General features: G+C 35.0%; 1 long non-coding RNA gene across 4 annotated transcripts in view; it reads left to right on the plus strand.

The window, feature by feature from the left end:
• Positions 1-14,188, plus strand: part of LOC140639838 (uncharacterized) — a 119,421-nt gene that overhangs the window by 4,056 nt on the left and 101,177 nt on the right. For all 4 annotated transcript variants that reach the window (XR_012036484.1, XR_012036485.1, XR_012036483.1 and 1 more), the window contains exon 2: positions 13,255-13,345. This is a non-coding gene — a long non-coding RNA (uncharacterized lncRNA). The remainder of the gene's footprint in view (positions 1-13,254; positions 13,346-14,188) is intronic.

A 14,188-nucleotide genomic window follows, 5' to 3' on the forward strand; every position in this document is an offset into this window, starting at 1 on the left:
TTTCACAATATATAATCCCAAATTGAGCAGCCTTCTCATTCAAGGCACTCATCTCCATCTCTAATTTAAACTCATGATTCTTTGCAATGCTGTATATTTTCTTTGCCTCTGGTTCTCTTTTTAGAAGAGAATAATTATAACAGGGTAACTAGAAAAAAAAATTTATGTAACGAATTAGCAACCAGTTTCAGATCATTTGTTTTCATCTAGATGTGAAGGTTTTTTTTTTTTTTTTTACCAATATTCAGGACACTGTTAGGAAACGGTTGGGGACATGTTTTGTATATTATAAGAATACCCCATAGATGTTTGGGGTGCCTGAGTGGCACAGTCAGTTAAGTATCTGCCTTTGGCTCAAGTCATGATCCCAGGGATTGAGCCCCACATTGGGCTCTCTGCTTAGCAGGGGGCCTGCTTCCGCCCCCCCCCCCCCCACCGCTTCTGCTGTGCACTCGCTTGTGCACTCGCTTCCCCTCTCTCTGTCAAATAAGTGCATAAAATCTTTTTAAAAATACCATTTTTAATACAGTAGTTCTTGTTCCTGTCTGTGCCATCACTGATTTAGAAATTTCAAGTTTTACCTGTTCCCTTGAACCTCTATTATAGAATTGATGGTCATTTGATTTTATATAAGTTCTCTATGTAATTCTGTGTTTCAATATCCAGACCTACACTTACATCTTGGAATTGCTTACTGAGATAACATTTGGGGTTTAACTCTTTTATGCATTATTTCTACTTTCTAAGGACCTTTCTTACTCCTTTATGATGTTTATTACCTTCATTTTGGAAAATTTCTTATTTTTGTCAATTTATTTTAAGTAGAAGAGTTTGTAGGCTGAAAAGATGTGGATTTCCTTGGGCTAACTTTATTTTTTTTAAGATTTTATTTTTTATTCATGAGAGACAGAGAGAAAGAGAGAGGCAGAGAAACAGGCAGGGGGAGAAGCAGGCTCCATGCCGGGAGCCCAACGTGGGACTCCATCCTGGGTCTCCGGGATCATGACCTGAGCCCAAGACACACACTCAACCACCGAGCCTCCCAGGCATCCTCCTTGGGCTAACTTTAAATAGAAATATGTAGATAGTAATGTATAACAAAAATATGAAAGTTATGACATGTAGAAAAGGAATAAAGGAAATAATTTTCCCTTTATAGGAGACTAATTATAGTTTATAAAGTGGGTTTCTGAAAAATCTGCTGCCTAGCAGAAATGATTCAAAGTGTTAGTCTTAGCATTACCAGCAGAATTAGAAATACTGCCCTGCAAGTTTATGATAAGAATCAATTGAGAGGATAGAAAGTATAAATGAAATCTGGGCTATCTATCTTATCAACAAAAATGTCCTTTATAAAGAGCCTTAAAGGCACAAATCCACTAAATAATCCAGTGCACAGCAAAATGCCTGCAGTATTATATGTGCTCAACAGATGTTTGTTCAATGCATATAGTACAAATTTTAACTAATGTAGCAAAGGAGAAATAAATATTATTTATCTTCTCTGGCTCCCCATCACCTGTGGATAAGTGCAAGTTCCTTAGAATGGCATCTTAGGTTCTTCTCATGATCTGGCCTTTGCCTAAATTTTCAGCCTCATTTTCTGCCACAAACCATCTTGTGCTTAATGCTTCTGAAACTGCCTTTAGTTCTTCAAAACTTTACTATTTTTGCATTGATATTTTGTTTTTGTTTTTTAATTTATACCCCTGCTTGTAAAATGCCTATTCCTCCTTCAAACTCCAGCTCAGAAATCTCTGGGAAGTCTTTCCTTAATTCTTCTCATCAAGAGTTTATCTTTTCTGCTAAACTACTACAACTTGTATATACTTTCCATTATTGTACTTATTCAATTGATATTGAAATTTCCTTGACTCTGAGTCTGTCTCCTCATTGAACTATGAGCACTTATGTATCATGTTTTTGTGTTTAAGGTTTGCTATAGTACCTGGCATACGGCAATTACTTAGTATATGCTTGTTGAACTGAATTTATTTGCCTATCTAGGGTGAATAGATATGTAAAATGGAAAAAAAATTGCTACTCTTGACGGGAAATTGTAACACATAGTAAAAATGATATACAAACTCATTTCAAATAACAAAGCATGTCTGCTTATCCTCTTTTGGAGTAATACCTGATTCATAGTGCTCAAATTTTTCTTAATGAATAAATATAGCTAGCCTTCATAACCATTCTCGTGAATGATAGCCATACCAATTAATTGTACCTTCTATATGCCAGACAATCTGATCAGCAGGGAGATCTAAAAATCAGACAAGGACTCTCTCAAAGAGTTCCAATTTTAGTGGGCTAGATATATACAAAGAGTTCCAATTTTAGTGGGCTAGATATATATGTAAACAAACAAACAACTATGATATAATGTGACAGTGATCATTTTAGAAGTATGTATAAGGCAATACAACTATTCTCATCCTTCTATCTCCTTCTCATCCTTTCGGAAGATGTTTGGATTCAGTGTCAGGAAAAGCTCTAAACACTTGATGTAAAACATGGATTGAGGCTCAAATGATGAGTTTAAATTTCTCAATTTAGATAAAGCATGAGAAGCAACTTGAACATGCTTAATGTGTTTAGGGAGGATACACTGAATAGAAGTAAGGCTAAGTCAGCATTTCCCAAAGTTTGTTCTGCTGAGTACTAGTCCTGTAACATACTTCTCTTAACAAGTTTCCATGGCCAAATAAGTTGGAGTGTTATTGACTAATTGTGTTGCCATGTCATGAAATGGATCACAACATTCCACTTTCTATTAGCAAGGAGCTCATACTACGATCAAAGGACACAACTAAACAAATCCCAGAATTCCATCTTTGAGGATATGTTTACTGGGATTCTCCATACCAATTTCTGAGTCAGCCAGGGTTTAGTTAGAAAATAGAAGCCATACCTGTTATTTGAACAGAGAAAATGTTAATAAAAATTGTTATTAGGATAAATTGTTGACTCAAAAGATAAGAAAACAATAATATATCATAAAGTTAGCAAATTCAGGAAACAGCTAATCCATCTTGGGCTAGGGAAACAAAGGGAAGAGTTTGGAATTATTAAAATTTAGGAGCTTAGAGGAACATTCCTGTGAAGTCCCCCAGAGAAGGAGGTGGTGCTCAGCTGGGATTGGTATCTTAAGAGGTGAGGGGATGTGATGAGGCTGATTTGGCAAGTGTCTGAAACTGCAAAGAGAGCATCCAAGCACTGAAGGACAATTCCATGCAGTCTGACAAACATATAACTGGAATCCCTAAAGGAGAATAGAGAGAGATTGGGATAGAAGAAACATTTCAAGAGATGATGGCTGAGAAAAATTTTTTTTAAGATTTTATTTATTCATGAGAGACAGAGAGAGAGAGAGAGAGAGGCAGAGACACAGGCAGAAGGAGAAGAAGCAAGCTCCATGCAGGGAGCCTGATGTGGGACTTGATAACAGGACTCCAAGATCACTCCCGAGCTGGGCTGAAGGCGGCGCTAAACCGCTGAGCCTCCCCCACCCCCACCCCCCCCCACCCCCCCCCCCCCCCCCCGCCCCGGGCTGCCCAATGGCTGAGAAATTTCCAAAAATATTGAAAGCATCAAACAACAGATCCAGGGACGCCTGGGTAACTCAGTGCTTGAGCATCTGTCTTTGGCCCAGGGCATGATCCCAGAGTCCCAGGATAGAGTCCCACATTGGGCTTTCTGCATGAAGCCTGCTTCTCTCTCTGCCTGTGTATCTGCCTCTCTTTTTGTGTGTCTCTCATGAATAAATGAATACAATCTTAAAAAAAAAAAAAAAAAACCCACGATCCAAGAAACCCAGAGAACTCCAGTATTAGTTATGTACTGCTGTGTAACAAATTACTCCAAAACTTAGTGGCTTAAAACAACAAAAATTACTTGTCTCCTAGTTTCTGTGGGTCAGAAATAGGAGTGGCTTTGCTTGGTAGTTCTGTCACCCACTGTGGAGAAAGCCAGCAAGGCAGAAGCCATAGTGCCTTTTAGGACCTAGATTTTCAAGTCATACACTCTCACTTCCATCTGATTCTATTTGTCAATAGCAAGTTATGATATTTGGCCCATATTAAGGTAGGGAAATTAGGTTCCACATCTCCATTTCAAATATGAAGGGGAAATAAAAATTTTTTTATGTAAACAAAACGAAGATATTTGATTATCAGCAGACCTGCACTATAGAAATGTTAAAGGAAGTCTTCCAGGCAAAAGGACTGTGATAGCAGAAAGACATTTGTATCTACACAATGAAATAAAGTTTTAAGAAATAGTTAAATTAAAATGACATATAAAAGACATTCTTTCCTGGGGTGCCTGGGTAGCTAAGTCAATTAAGTGTCCCATTCTTGAATTAGGCTCAGGCTTTGGCCTCAGGGTCGTGAGTTTGGGCCCCATGTTGGGTTCCACACTGGGTGTGGATCCTACTTAAAAAACAACATTTTTTTCCTCATTTTTATTTGTTCTAAAGATAGTTAACTGTCTAAAACAAAAATAGTGGCAAATTTATTGTGGACTTATAGCATATATAGAAGTGTGTGACAACAGTAACACAAAAATTGGGAGGGAGGAATTTTAAGTGTATTTATATTGTAATGGAGCAAATATATATTTGAAAGTAGACTGTGATAAATTAAAAATGTAAATTATAAGCCCTAAGGCAACCACTAAAATTTTTTTAAAGAAATAAAATTAATATGCTAAGAATGGAAATATGAAGGAATCATAAACATAATTCAAAAAAGTGGGAAAAAGAAGGAAGAGAAAAGAGATGAGGCAAATAAAAAATAACAAGGTAATAGATTTGAGTCCAACCATATTAATAATTACATTAAATGTAAATGATGTAAACACAAATTGACAGCCCGATTAAAAATTAAGATATACTTATATGCTGATTAGTGGGAACTCACTTTAACTATAAAGACAAGAGATAGGTTAAAGGTTAAAAGATAGGAAAATATACTGTGCAAGTACCAATAGAAATAAAGCTGGAATGACTATTTTATATCAGACAATGTAGACATCATAAGAGTAGTATGTAAGTAAGTAGTATGTAAGTAAGAGTCAGTTCACCAAGAAGACTTAACAATACTGTTTGTGTACCCACAACGGTACTTCCGAAACATTTCATACTATCAGCAAAAACTGCTAGAACTGAAAGGAGTAAGACATAAATCCACAATTATATTTGGAGACTTCAACACCCTTCTCTCAATAATTGGTAAAAAAATATATAGAAAAATAGTATGTTCGTTGCTAATTTTAGTAGAAGATACACCAACTAAAAGAAAATGGCTCATCAAGGGAAGAAAGGCACATTTTAAATTTGTTTGTTGTTTTATTGTAGTTATTAATCACCTTATTTATTTTTATAAATGCTTACCTTAGATTAAATTTTTTTTTTGCAGGACGCCTGAGTGGCTCAGTGGTTGAGCGTCTGCCTTTGGCTCAGGGCATAATCCCGGAGTCCAGGGATCGAGTCCCTCATCGGGCTCCCTGCATGGAGCCTGCTTCTCCCTCTGCCTATGTCTCTGCCTTTCTCTGTGTCTCTCATGAACAAAAAATAAAATCTTTTAAAAAAATGTTTTTTTCCTTGAAAAGTCATGTAAATCAAGCTTTATATTCAATCCTCCTTTCCTCTTTGACCTGCAATTTCATTTCAGAGATAGTATTCATTTCTAATTCATCTTTCACAAGTCAGTAATTCTTAATATTTAAGTTTCCCAATAAATGTATAAAATCTATATGAAGAAAACTGTAAAATGCTTTTGAGAAACACAAAGTAGACTTGAACAAATGAAAAGATCTGCATTCTTGGCTAAGGATTCAATATCATGAGGACAGTTCTTTCCATATAAATGTATAAAGTTAATACTCACTTTAATCAAAAATATCAAAAATATTTTTTTCTGGATTTGGAATGTTCATTTTAAAGTTAATATGGAAAATTAGGCAAGAATAGTCAGGAAAATCTACATATGTTATGCTTTCATAAAAAATTATTATTGAACCTTACACAGGCATTTATCTTTAAAAAAGAAAACACCAAAAAAGTATATTTTATATTAAATCACATATTCATCCTTTCTGGTGCTCTTCATTCCTTTGTGTGGATCCAAATTTTCATCTGGTATCATTTCCCCTTTGCTTGAAGAGCTTCCTTTAACTTTTCCTGAGTGAAGATCTGTTGGTAATGACTTCTCTTCAGTTCTTCTTATGGTTATGGATCATATTTTCCTGACTTTTTGGTTGCCAGACATTATAAATTTTTATATTGTAAAATTTAATTTATTTACAATCTTATATTGTAAAATTGCAAATTTTACAATGTTGCTTTATGGATTTTGAAGCATTCTTTTAAGTAGGGTTTTATTTTGATATACAGTTAAATTACATGTAATCCGTTAGCTGCTTTTTGAGGCATAGTTTTAAGTTTTGTCTTGGCATGTTTAGAGTAGCTGTAGGCCAGGACTAAATTAGCCCCACAATGAAAGCAATACCCATTCTGAGTGTTCTAGTTAATGTTCTTTGTATTGCAAGAGCTTTTCACCGTTTTTGATGAAAACAAACTATTCTTATCCCTATCCCAATATGAGCACTGGGAATTGTTTTGCCTATTAGTTTCCAGCCTTGAGTATTTACTCTCACATGTACCTGAATCAATACTCAGCCAAAGAACCAAGGAGACCTCTGTGCAGATCTCCAGAACTATCTCAGCAGAGCTCCCTTTTCTCTGGTACTCTGTTCCACCAATTCTCACTGCCTTGACTCCTCAAACTCTGATTGCTGTCTCCTCAATCCAGTGAGACAACCAGACTTTATTTGCATTCTACCTGCAGGCAGGAAACTGTCTATAGGCAGTGAACTGATGGCAATTATTGAGCTCAACTTGTTTGTTTCCTTTCTCTCAAGGAACACACACAGTCCTATACTTCCTATTATCCAATATCTAAAAACAGTTGCCCTTTTTTGTTTGTTTGTTTTAGTTATTTTTTTCACCTAGTTGTTTAAGTGAGAGAATAAATCTGGACCCTGTTACTCCATCTTGGTCAGATATAGAGACTGATTTTATTAGGCCTTTTGATTCCCTTATGGGTCATGCAGTGGTTGTGACACTCAGCACAGGTAAAACCCTTCAGAATTGAGAAAGCCAAATTTGTGCTAAGCCATGAGTACCAGCAAGGCAACATTTTCATTGTAGGGAGAGGATGTTGGGCAAAGCACATATGATTCCCAAATGTCCCTGACAATGCCTCGACCTCTAATTTTCTACTGTTCTTAAAAGTTCATTCTCTGATTTAACACCACTTAAAAGAGTGGTTCTGTTTGTTTCAAGAACTACAATTACAAGTCCACTTCTCTAAACATCTGAAAGCAAAGATCTGTGGGTGTTAAACTTTCTATATTCTCATGTGTCTGAAAAATCTTTATTTTGTCGGAAGTCTTAAGTGATATTTTGACTTGCCAAAGGTTTCTAGGTTCAAAGTTTTTTTGTTATTATTTTTCCTCAGTACCTTGTAAGTATTTTTCTGGATTTTGTTTTTTCCTACTACTAATAGTACTGATAAGAAATATAATGACAATATTTTCTCATTTCTTACAGTGTTCAGTATTTGCCTGGAAGCTTGACAGTATACTTTATACAAGTTTCACCATGAATTTAGATATGAATTTTTTTTTTAATTTTTATTTATTTATGATAGTCACAGAGAGAGAGAGAGAGAGAGGCAGAGGGAGTAGCAGGCTCCATGCCAGGAGCCCGATGTGGGATTCGATCCCGGGTCTCCAGGATCGCGCCCTGGGCCAAAGGCAAGCGCCAAAACCGCTGTGCCACCCAGGGATCCCTAGATATGAATTTTTTAAACTTAATTTTGATCAGCATTTGATAAATATTTTAAATAAGTATACGTGGGTCTTTTAAAAAGAATTCTGCCAAATTTATTTTAAAATATTGCCCACCTACCATTCTCTCTCCTTTTCCCTCCTGAAACCATGTAATCTAATGTCATTTTTTATGTATTATATTTTTCTTGTATCTTGGTGCTGAGAGCTTTCCTCAGTTCCATCTCCCCACTCATTAATTTACTTTTCATCTGTATTTTGTCTGCTATTTATCCCGTTTTCTGAGTTTTTAAAATATAAAACACGGTTTTTATTTCTAAGATGTCTGGTTATTTTTCTTAACTACTAAGTATAGTGTGTGTTTCATCACCTGTTTTTGTTTGTTGATTTCCTTTTTCATCTCTTTGAAAATATTAAGTGTATTCATTTAATATTTCTAACCCAGATTTCTGTATTCTGTCAAGCATTTACTGGCCAATTTCTCCCTTGGACTGTGTGGGGATAATCCCACCAACTTCACAGAGTTGTATGAAATCAGATAGTATTAAAAATTCAGAGAACACTGGTAGCACAAATAATAAGCCTACTTTTTTTTTATCACTTTTCTCATCATTTGCCTATATTCTGTTCTTTGATTCTCATTGATAGTCCCATCCTTACCCCTTCTATTTTGCACCATCTGTTACTTTAAGAAGAAATTAAAAGTGTACATGTCATTCATTCTTTCTCCTAATTGTTTTCTTCTTCCATTTTTTTATCTCCCCTAATTGGAAATTCTATAATATCCCTCAAGATTGGAAAATGTCTCTTGGCATACCTCCTGGTTGACTAGTAGCAGTTTTTCTTATATTCTACCTTTATTTTAGGGAAGCCTAAATCTACTTCCTGTGTTGATAAATTGGCTCACCACACCTAGTTGCTGAAGTGATTACTCTTCATTGCTTTTCTCAATTATGTAATTATCTTTATTAAATTAATGCATTTAAATGCTAGCACATTGTGCCATGCACATAGTAAGTTCTTAGTAAAGTTAGTTATCATTATTTTAACTTCTTTATCTTTTTGAAAAGAGAATGATAATTAAAAATTTTTTCTAAAGATTTTATTTATTTATTCATGAGAGACACAGAGAGAGAGAGAAAGAGCGCGGCAGAGACACAGGCAGAGGGAGAAGCAGGCTCCACGCAGGGAGCCCAATGTGGGACTCCATCCCGGGTCTCCTGGATCACACCCCAGGCTGAAGGCAGTGCTAAACCGCTGAGCCACCAGGGCTGCCCAAGAATGATAATTAAAATTGACGATATTCTTTAAATATCTTATTATACTAAAATAGCAAAATGAAAATTGATTTGAGAGTTTCTCTTTTTAACATTTAAGGGAGATGCAAGGAAACCTTTTGTTACAGATTTTTAAGGATTGTAAAAATAAGATTGTTCTCAAAGGCAGTAACATTGACTGCATAAAATCAAATCCCTTCTGATCCTGTGGCTGCTTCTTGTATTTGGTAAACGTAATCTTGTCATCTATGCTAAGAAATTATTCTAAAACACAAGAAGTTTTGAGCATAAAGATCAAATGCCTTTCGGTTTTTCCCCCAAATACCTTTCTATTTATATATGTTTAAAAACTAGAAATATCTTGTGAATTTACACTGATGATACCTAAAGACTCAAACAAAATGGGAACATGCTTGTTATGATGTAAAGAGAAAAATGTAGGATAATAAACTGTATAGGTTGTTAACTCAAATACTGGAATAATGCACAGAAAAAAGACTGAAAGGAAATTCACATAATATTAACTGTGATTGGTTTAGAGTGATCTTTTTCTGCTTACTTCCCTGATAATTTTTTTCCTATAATTTTCTACAATGACTGAATTGTTTGAAAAATCAAGGAAATAGGGCAAAAAAAAATCAATGGTCTAGTATTAGCTGCATGACTTAACTTACAAGTTGTTCAAATCAATTGAGATAGAGTATGTGAAAGCATGTTGTCAACTATAAACTGAAGTAGTAAGCTAAATTATTGTTATTATCAATAACTGAAGGATAATATAATTAATCTTTTGAACTCTTTGCATGGAGAGCTCTCTTTTCAGTCATTTTCATCTAATTTATTTTTGTCAATGCAAATGGGGTTCCAAAACACTTGGAAAACCTCCCTGAGGATAATAAACTATATTATCTTTTTTGTTATTGCTTTGAACTTTACTGTGATGATAACAAACAAAACCCTTTAAGATGGTTTTACCTCCTATTCTTATACCTAAGGTAGCAGCAGTATCTCCCTTAAAAAAAAGTGGGGGGGGGGGGGAAGAAAAAATAAAACTATTCAGATTTAAAATCTATAACTTTCTCTAAAAGGTGAGTTAGTTAAAGTATGGGCAAAGAAAATACCAAATTTACAGGAACAAATATGTACTTATTAAGTAACACATTAACTGCAAGTAATTTCATATGTAGATTATCTGTAATTTGAATGCAATTTTCTAAATTTTTTTTTTATGTGGGTAGTTTCAAAAGTCCTTTGGTGTTTAATAACATGTGCTATTATTAAGACAGTTGTTTAAGTGCAGATTTTTTGTTTAGTGCCTGATGCTTTCAAGATACTGCCTATGAGAATGTTATTACTTATAGTTGAACTATTTTGGGGCCTCTTGACTTCCTTTCTTCTCGGTACCAGTTATGTGTCTGATGCTTTGGTAGACAATGGAGGGCCAGCTATGAACAGGCCAGATACAGATCCATCCTTGGGTTATAGAATCTTGTCACACAAATATTTGAGTGTCTGGTTTGTACCCAGCCCTATCCTGAGAATTTTAGGGTTCCCAAAGAAAACCGTACCCCTGCTGAAGAGCATTTGAGTTCTTACCCTCTTGCATGGTATTTTCCTGACTGCTACATAATAGTTTATTTTTACTTTACCTGACTTCTAAAACAGAAGAATTGAGAATAACCAGAGTCAGTCAGCTTTTCATCTAAGACTAGGTACCCAGCTAAACTGAGGAGAATCCAGGTGTGAGAAAATTGATTTAAAATAAAAGATACTAATTCTGCCATAGAGTTTTAGAATTATGATGTATTCAGTCATATCATTTTTGAATAAGTTAATGCTCTTTTTCTATATTTTCTTATGGTCATTTCAGATATGCAGACGTGGGATATATAAATTCTGACTAGCTAATGAGCAGCATAAATGAATGACAGTAGAGACTATTAATTTGTATATATTTAATGTCTTCTGAAAGGAAAGCACATTTATTTAAAAAATAATTTATAGGGCTTATAGTATAGGATTTCCAAAATCTCACAGTAGAAAAGTAAATGTTATTTATTTAATAAAAATTTTATAATATCTTGCAATTAATATTCATTTAGTTTTATGAAAGTTTAGAAGTTTACCATAAGAGGACACTTCTGCGGACGTTCTGATATAAATAAAACAATTCTAAAACAGGTTTATTAATCATACAACTATTTCAGAAGTCATGTTAGAATGTGATTTTAGAATATAATTCTAATTCATTTTTTATGGGTTAAGGATGTGAGAGAAATGTCATGTAACACTACATTATTTGGAGTAGAGAAGGCTTGCTTATAGGGAAGTGAGAAACTCCATTTTGTGTTTGTTAAACCCCTAGCTTTCTGCCATGCCAACCCTGACTTTTAGTCGCCACCCTACCTATATGTGTTTCACTGATCCTTTTCCTGTTCTGTAGAGAATTTTGTTCAAATAGTATTCTTGGAGAAAGCCATACCACTATCTACCTCTGGCCCAATGCAAAATCAATCTAACCTACTCCAACTGGGTTTTCATTGCTGCTTCACAATCTTGTTATTGATCTCCCATTTATTCCCCAGCACACTTCCCTCAGCAGGTGCTTCAGATCCTTCTGCTCACACATCTAATTCACTACTTACCCTTTCCATTCTCACCAGATAATATCCATCCTACTGTACTGTGAAATTTATAGATAGCTAGTGCTTTTTCATTTTTCCTGGTCTCTACCTTAAACAGCAAACTTTTATTGTGTATCAACCATGTGGCAGGCTCCTCTGCTTATTGCTGGCATATAGTACGTGCTCAATAAATGTTAAAATGCATGTATTGTGTTGATGAAAAGATAGGTTTAGAGGCTGAGATACTTTAGGTAGAGGAGAAGGAGAAAGGAAGTACACATTAGATACTATGACCTTGGATGTTCTTTCTTAGTAAAGAAAGATGGTTTCCTATCTCAAAGAGGTGTTTTTTATTTCCAGGGCTAGACTCTTCATACCATTCCTTTCTTCTTCCTTTTGAAAGTGATCTGATTCTCTCAAAGGAGGACAACTTCACTATATCAAAACACACCCCCCTGAAACCCATCATCATCAACTAAAACTTTGACCCTACTGACTATAACCATCCCATTTTCATACTTCCCTTTTGCTTAAGTGCTCTGCAGTTACTACAGTATACTCATTTCCTTGTTACCTATATTGTCCTCTTGCATTCATTTGTTCTGTTTTCTTATTCCCATCTACACCAACTAAAATCTCACCTATTTATTTTTAAATCGCACCTATTTTTTTAAGACTCACTAAGCCTTCTTTGGCCCCTGTAACTGGAACCTTTCTTGAGGGGGGCCAGCAATGTCTGTGCTGCTCCTATGGCATATATCTTAACCTGCCTTCTACTTCTATGCAATGCCGTGGGTTTCATGTCCTTAACATAGACAGGGTTCAGTAGATATTGGTTGAATGAGTGTGATAAATTGAATATCTTAAATGGGGATGACAAAAGAAAAAAATGGTTAATATTTTTACAAAATAAACTTTTGCTTTAATCACTCAAATCATTTTATTTTATTTTTTTTTAAACTCAAGTTCTTTTTTTTTTTTTAAAGATTTATTTACTTATTCATTCAGAGAGAGAGAGAGAGAGAGAGAGGCAGGCAGAGACAGGCAGAGGGAGAAGCAGGCCCCATGCAGGGAGCCCAATGCGGGACTCGATACTTGGTCTCCAGAATCACGCCCTGGGCTGCAGGCGGCGCTAAACCGCTGCGCCACTGAGGCTGCCCTAATAAGTCATTTTAAATGCTATTTCTATCCATGTCTTGGCACTCCAACAAATGAAACTGTCAGCGATTTGTCTAGTTTTAGTTTTTAGCTAGCAGGATGTTATTGGAAATAATGATGTTGGTATAGCCTTATTCCTTGCCTTTATTGTGGGAGGAAACTAATGCCTTATACGTATTACTAAAGTCTAGATTTCTCCAATGAACTTAAAGGGATTTGAGAGTCACCTGGAAAGACTGGCTTCTGAACCAATTTCAAGGTGGATTTTTAAGACTACAAATGGGAATTTCTGGTTTGCTTTCAAATGGTTCTGATATTCTTCATTTTGTTATGTTTTTCAGTTGGTACTGGTTATCACTGCACTTTATCAAATGGCATCCCCATTTCAATTGAGAATGAAGAGGTTCTTGGATAAAGAACTTTAAAAATCAGGTACAATAATAACGTCATAGATGATTCTTGGAATTTGCTAAAATGAAATGCTGCATCTAAGTGGAATATAAGTACAACATCTTAGCCATATAAGATCATTATCATAAAGTAATCATCATGATTAAAAAAACTCTAATTGAATCATTATTCTTTCCAAAAGATTTGAATTCTAAGAATACTTCTCAGAAGCTCTCAAATTTAATATGGAGCAGGAAATATTGCAATGAGTCCTCAAGAGTGAGAAATATAAAAAACAGTTGTGCTGTTCTTTCATTGTGTTTTTTAAATTTCATTATTCATAACTGTATAGTACTTATGCATGGTGAAGAATGTAGTCATAGGAGAATGTATCTGTCAGCATATTAGTATATAAAAAAGAATAAAAGTAAAAATGAAATAAGCATGCTCAGTAGGTTCTCATATTTAATATTTGAAACTTTAGCTATATATTCCTTTTGAAACTAATATAAGAAAACAATAACATTTTTAAAGCGTGTATGTCATGACTAAGTAAAAGAAACTTTTATGTAGATGGATAAAGCTAGCTCTGTGATTTCTTATTTTGACTGCTTGGACAATACCAACAGCAAGATAATGGCCCAAATATGCATATCAATTTGTAGCTGTAGCTACAAGGACACAAACGATATTTTAATATTCAATTAGAAATATTACATATATAAAATCCATAGAAATCTAACACTAAATATTGTGGTGGTTAAGATTTTCAGTGAAGTCTATAGCCAGTATAAAATTTCAGAATTTCAGGTATGCGTGGGTGGCTCAGTGGATGAGTGTCTGCCTTTGGCTCAAGTTGTGATCCCAGGGTTCTGTGATTGAGTC

The sequence above is a fragment of the Canis lupus genome, chromosome 9, assembly GCF_048164855.1.
Source record: "Canis lupus baileyi chromosome 9, mCanLup2.hap1, whole genome shotgun sequence".
Lineage (NCBI taxonomy): Eukaryota > Metazoa > Chordata > Mammalia > Carnivora > Canidae > Canis > Canis lupus.